Raw genomic sequence first — 6750 nt, forward strand, 5'->3', positions numbered from 1 at the left:
TTCGCGCTGTTTCCTTCCAATATGCTGTACCAACAAGCTCAAGCAACCACTTTGTGTTGCCATGCCCCCATTCTTATGTAGCAAAAGATTCCTTGCAGTTCAAGCATCATAGCCATATAGAGAGGTCACAGTATTTAAGCTGGGGTGCGTTTGGCACATTCAGAAAAAAATGGGCCCAGAACTGCGAAAACAAAAGAAAGCAGAGGCATCAAGATTTATGTCAGAAATCTATATCTGGCTGGGGACATCTAAATGGTGTCATCATTGGCAAGCTCCAAAACTATTATTGTTGGGCCACTAAAAGAGACACAGCCAGCTTGGAGGGCATACGAAAAGCTGTCCGGTCGACATATCTTCACACGATCTCAAAGAATACCAATCCATCCCACGGCTTTGCTCGAAGGGTGCCGAAACTGCACAGCAGGCGACAAAGGAGGCTCGCCAGGCAAGACGTTTCAACACAAGAAAAAAAAATGATATTGGTGATGAGTATCTGGCGGGTGCCTATTGAACGGGTCCGTCAATTTGCTGTTATCTTGTTGTACTTTTGAAATATTGCACATTTTCACATTTAAATTCAATTATTTCAAAACATGCTTTTTTTGTACTTTGGTTCCTTTATCTCAGCAACTGCTGTATCCAGAAATGTAGATTTCGGCCAATATTTACGTAAGATAATAGGGAATATGCTGAAGCAGAATGATTGTTGTGTGAGAAAGTGCTCTTCATCACATCTATTAGCTATTTTCGAGTGATAATTCGGTACCTGAAGTAAAAAATTTACAAAAAATGAGCATGACAATTTTTAGTGTGAAATCTACTTCAGTAAGAAGAGGAATGGGTCATGATCATAATGATAATAAAATAATTACAGTAACTCATATGCTTATGGAGAAAAAGGTACATAACTGATAGTGGTTATAGGGCTTAGCCTGTTCCCTTAAGACAGCATTTTAAAACTCACCTGTGGTAATTAAGTTTTTTCATTGAGCTGGTAAACTGGGAAAAAATATAAACTTTGAAAAATACTAGAAAAATCAACTGGAAAAATATAAACTTGAAAAAAAAACTTGGAAGAAAGTGATCTACATTTAAGGGGAGATGCGATTAGAAAAAAATGTTTCATTAGCCGGTAGCTTAGAGTAATAAAATGTTTTTGTTTTTTTTTATTCACACATTTGATCGTTTTCTTACAGTAAAGCAAAGGGGTCAAGGCCAAAGACGCGAGCATGTGCTTGACTGTTTATATATAGGCTTTATACTGATTTTAAATATGTAATTAGTTTTATAGTAAGTTGCTTAGTTTTTGTTTTGTGACATGAAACTGTGTATAGTTCATTTTAAACAAATTTTTTGTGCCACTAAGCGTTTACAGTTCTGAGCTATTAATGGTTAATATTGCTTCTCATTAACTATAGAAGGCAAATAACTATCAAGAAAGTGCATACTGAACATTTTAATGGACAAGAAAAATTGTAGTGCGAGATTTATTGGAATCCTCTGCTTACACTTATTGCATGCTTTTTAGCTTTGCAATAATTGTGCTAATGATATCAAGATTTATGGGAGATACTTGCACCTTTCACATGTTAAGGAATATCTTGGCAAAGTTTTATCTCGATCGGACTATCAGAAGTACCAGAACCATAATGTCCAAACTCAAGAAATTGCCCAAAAATGGATCTTCAGAAAAACGCATTTTAAAGGTGTAAGTGAAAGCCCCCCTTATTGAAAAAATTTTAATTTCTTCTATCATAAGACCTTGGCAAATCTTGGTTATTTTGAGCATGTAGTTTTAGTGAGATTCTCATGCAAAATGTAATGGCAAGCAGCCAGGTGACAATTTCGTGCACACTCTATAGAATGAGCTCTTCTGAGTTTTTAGTAGCCATCTTGTGCCCATTAAAATAGATTTTAATGTACTGCTAGTTTAATTGCAATCTTCAGTTTTTTTTGTGAAAGTATAGAAGCTAACCTTGCAAAAAGAAATAAAAAGAAAATATGTAATATCGGAAAAAAACTGTTTTTTGATTTGCATCTCTCCTTAAAGCACCCATTGTAATATAACCCACGTTTTACACGCTACTTTACAATGCTTTCTGCAACATTACGACGGTTTCATGCGCTTTCACATTAGATATCGCAGTTTCCGACTTGTGATGGTGAAAAACACTGCATCTCACTAGCTGACATACCCCTTCAGGCACTAATTATGATGCACAGTCTGCAAATGCATCAAATTCGCATGGCATGGCATCCAGTATTACACTCATGGAAAGAAAATGAAATGTGTTGTTTTATGTGGGTTTCAGAAATGAATGTTAATTAGCATATAATTAAATGTGCAATTCTGCAAACGGGCTGCTCCACTCCTTGCATAAAAGGATAAACCCCCCCCCAAATCTGTGCACAATTTGTTTTTTTGGTTGTATTCATTTCAAACAAGGACAAAAATCGACGGCAGTCCTAGGACATGGCATGTTGAACCATTGACAAGCATGGTGGTGTCTCCAGCGAAGTGCTCCTCTCTGGCCATATGCAGCTAAATGAATTTAAATGACGACTAGCTGTTCACTTGGGAAGCCTGCTTGAATGTACACACAGCATTTTGAGCCATTTGAAGAAACACACAGTGCGTAATGTACCTCTGAAGTTTGTGTATAATTGTAAACACGGCTGCTGTAGGGGATATAGAAAGGTGCACGCACTAGTTTTGAGATGTGTACTATCATACTTGCAGTAAATACACACAGTTTTAACAACCATTTTGCACATAACATTTTTTTATTCGTTGAAACTTGGAAATTACCGAGACGCCTATGCATTTTGCTAAAAGGTTTGGAAATACATTTATCGAAGGTAGTGTCCTCAAAATTCATTTTTAGTGGGAATGATATTCAATGCCACCATGTATAATTTGTAATTTGTAATGTACATTGTAAGTTAGATTGCTTAAAAGTTAATTAGCAAAGCTTTCTTAATTAGCCAAATACTTTCATGTGCTAGCAATTTTTGTCTCAGTGGCTAATGCACAAGAAAAATGAAAACAGAACTGTATGTACCACAGGTGATTTTTAAATATGATTTTTAAATATTCTCGACCATTAGAAAGCCAAATTGGAAGTGCCATGGTTGATTTTTTTCAATTACATTACACTGTTAAAGTGATCTATCAAAAAAATTTCACCATTTTTTGGTGACCATAAAATGTCAAAAATATTTTTCATGGGTATTTATTCATAACTAATTAAAATTGAGAAGTAAATGTATTATTAGCAAAGAAGTATGTTCACTGTAATAAATAAGGTTCACAGGTTTAAAGAATGTGCACCCTGATAAAGAAATGTGCAAGGATGGTATCGTTTGTATACCAGCACCCACTCTTGAAATGTCTTTAATATCGTAAATATCTTCAAATCGTACCCACGTGGATAATAAGCTAGTATGAAGCAGTTGCGGTATTAGAAACCAGGTACACATCAGTTTTGTGAGCACAACAAATGAAAACTGCCACAATACTACCACATGCCTGCGTTATTGTGCCATCTTAAGCATGGGCGTCGGCAGGAGGTGCAAAAGGGGCAATTGCCCGCCTCAAGCCTCATGCGCACCAGCCCTGACTCAAGGTACACCAGTGCTTTCTCCCTCTTCCACCTGCAATGCAACAGTAGTTTGCAGCTCCCAAGAGAAAATCCTGCTGATGCTCATGAGCTTAAGTAAACCTTGTAAAAGAAACCGAAGGTCAACAGCACAAAAAATTTCCTGCATCCCTGTAGGGTTACTTTACTTAATGGGCAAAGATGACTTGGTTTCTAAAAACAGCGCTAAAAATGGACGAGACTACGGAAGACATGATACAAGCACCTGCATCATATCTTTCTTAGTCCTCATGTTTTTTTTTTGCAGTTTTTACATCCCAAGCAGGAGCCACTAACTTGCCCAACTTTCCCTTCTAGGGCAGAAATAAGTGAAAAAAAAAAAAAGTGCATTTTTCTAACTTGTTGACCATGTACGTCATCAATCAATTGGGACATGGATTGCAATGCCATATAAGTACATTACTGTGCTCAAATGATTAATGATTAAAATGAGGCGCACCTTCACCCAAAAGTTAAATAGGGGCAGCACCAGGGTGCAGGACAGGCAGCCTTCCCCTTGAAATTTTGTCCTGGTACTCATTATTTTTTGTGATAAGTGCCAGAACAGCCTCAAAATAAAACCCTGAGACAGGCACCAAGCTGTACGGAGTCATGTTGTGCTATTTGTTTATTCATATCCTTTATTTTGGTTCTTATAAATCAGGTGGCCCTTATGTGCACATCTACAGTTTAGTAAGTTTGCACATGCAGGATCTTTCACTCAGTGCTGCCACTTTCACAAAGTCCGCTGCAAGATCAGCTATTGAGAAACATTTTGTGGTTGTGTGCACAATACAGACTTTCCGAAATTATAGTATTGCGATAGTGTGCTGTCCAGCTAATGAAAGGTCATATTCTGGGAAGTCACCTGCCGCGTGCAAGATGGCGACTTTACAGCTTAGCAGTTGATACAACGATTGTACAAGAGTTGATTGTTAATTGCATAGCTAATTGTTCAGCTCTTTGCTCTAAAAATTGCTTGCAGGTGTCATTGTTTTACGTATGCCATAAGTGTTGCTAAGAACTTTTGTCCTATGCAAGACTAGGAGAACAAGCTGCTTTAGGTTTTCCTTTTATAGAATGTGCAGCACCATTATAATCGTATAGCAGAAACTTCTTTTTCTGTTTCCTTCTGAACTGCAACTACTGTGTGCAGAGCTGTCAAAATTAGTTCCAGAACGTACACGCAGACTCCAAATATTTAACAAGTAAAAACAAATGCAACATAGAAGTGGAAACTACACTATCTGTGTCTTGTGAGATATTCATTAGGCCACTTTTCTTAGTCTTTTGGAATGAGGCTCAACGATATCCAACGATATCCAATTCAAATGTTTTTGAAATGTAGCATGTTTCACATTTCTTACAAAAGAACACATTTCAAAATATAATTGCTTGTTAATGCACAATATCCTGTTCTTATGAAGTAATTATACAAAAATGTGGACTTAGCTTACCTCACAAGTTGCAAATGTGCAGATAACGGGAGTCGCGAATATCCGCACTATAAGCGGTACCGCACTACTACTTGAAAAAAATACATTCAGACTTCATTATAACAAAGTTGCATCTTACACGAAAATAATTTTGTTATATGCGAAAATTCATTGTAAAGGCTTATTCCTAACACTATATCTGTTGCAAGACTTTTTCATTGACTTCGTTACAACCAATATTTTGTTATATACAGATTTGTTATATTGAGGTTTGACTGTAGCCAGTTAGAATTTTAATTATTCGCTTTACATTACATGCTGAAATCACAAATTGAGCAGCGGTGATACAGTGTCTGCTAAACAGAAGGCTTGAGGCTACCATCTGCCACTTGTGACATGTCTATCCGCAAAATTTGAATGCTGTTGTGTTCCTGTTAACAGTTGCTCAAAAGCCTTTCCTTTTAACAGTTAGGTATAGCCCTGCCATGGTGGTCTAGTGGCTAAGGTACTCGGCTGCTGACCCGCAGGTTGCGGGATCGAATCCTGGATGCGGCAACTGCATTTCCGATGGAGGCGGAAATGTTGTAGGTCCATGTGCTCAGATTTGGGTGCACGTTAAAGAACCCCAGGTGGCCAAAATTTTCGGAGCCCTCCACTGCGGCTTCTCGTAATCATATGGTGGTTTTGGAACGTTAAACCCCACATATCAATCAATCATTAACAGTTAGGTATAAAACTGTAACACCAGTTCATATTTTAGTAGCGTTTGAGTATGAATACGTTGAACCCTTTCCGGTTCATTGTCGGGGCCCCTCCAGACAATGCAACAAGACCGCAGCGGCTCGTGGTTGGGCCGCGCTCAACAAGTTGTATTGTGCTTGATGCACGTCCATGTTTTCTCAATGTATTATGTATCAACTCTAAGTGAATGAGTAAGTAAGGTTTCTTTACTTGAGCGTTGAGCTCTTTAGTTTTGCACCAGAATGAACAAAAGGTGGGGGATGTTTTAGGACTACAAAGAGTTGTCACTGAAGTAGTATCGGGATAAAATTTTCTTTGCAGGTTTAACAAATAAATAATGCAGGATGTTTATTTGTTGATAATGTGATCAGCTATGCAGGAATTCTAATATACTGTGAAAGTAATGCCAAATTTTATTGTGTATTCCACTTGGAGACACTAAATTAGTTTATGGCAGGTATTAATTATGTACCAATAGCAGTGCAATCGCTTAGTACACATTCATAACTGCTGCGCTTGTTTGTGAAACACTCTGGTTGTTACTGATATATTATTGAAATAGCAATTATATGGACACTCCAGGTGCATATTGGCCATTGCCACAAGGTTTCTTGCTCAAACACACACACACCGTAAAATGCCGAGCAAGCACCCCTGTCTTTTTTTGGAGATCTGAAGCAAGTGAGTGCCAATGACCAGTCTGGGAACGAGCGAATGCCCCCCTTCCAAATCTGGTCCGAGTATCCTTCACCATGGAGGGGGGCACTTTCTCTGCATTTTACAGTGTATAAGCCCCAAAGAAAGTATAGTACTAATGAAAATTTGTCAAGAGTTGAGGGACTGTAATATCTAGGCTTCTGCGAATATTCGAATGAATATTACTGCATTCAAATTTGGTTCGATTTGAATTCAAATTGCTGAATATTTTGAAGTAT

This window comes from Rhipicephalus microplus, chromosome X (assembly GCF_043290135.1).
Source record: "Rhipicephalus microplus isolate Deutch F79 chromosome X, USDA_Rmic, whole genome shotgun sequence".
Lineage (NCBI taxonomy): Eukaryota > Metazoa > Arthropoda > Arachnida > Ixodida > Ixodidae > Rhipicephalus > Rhipicephalus microplus.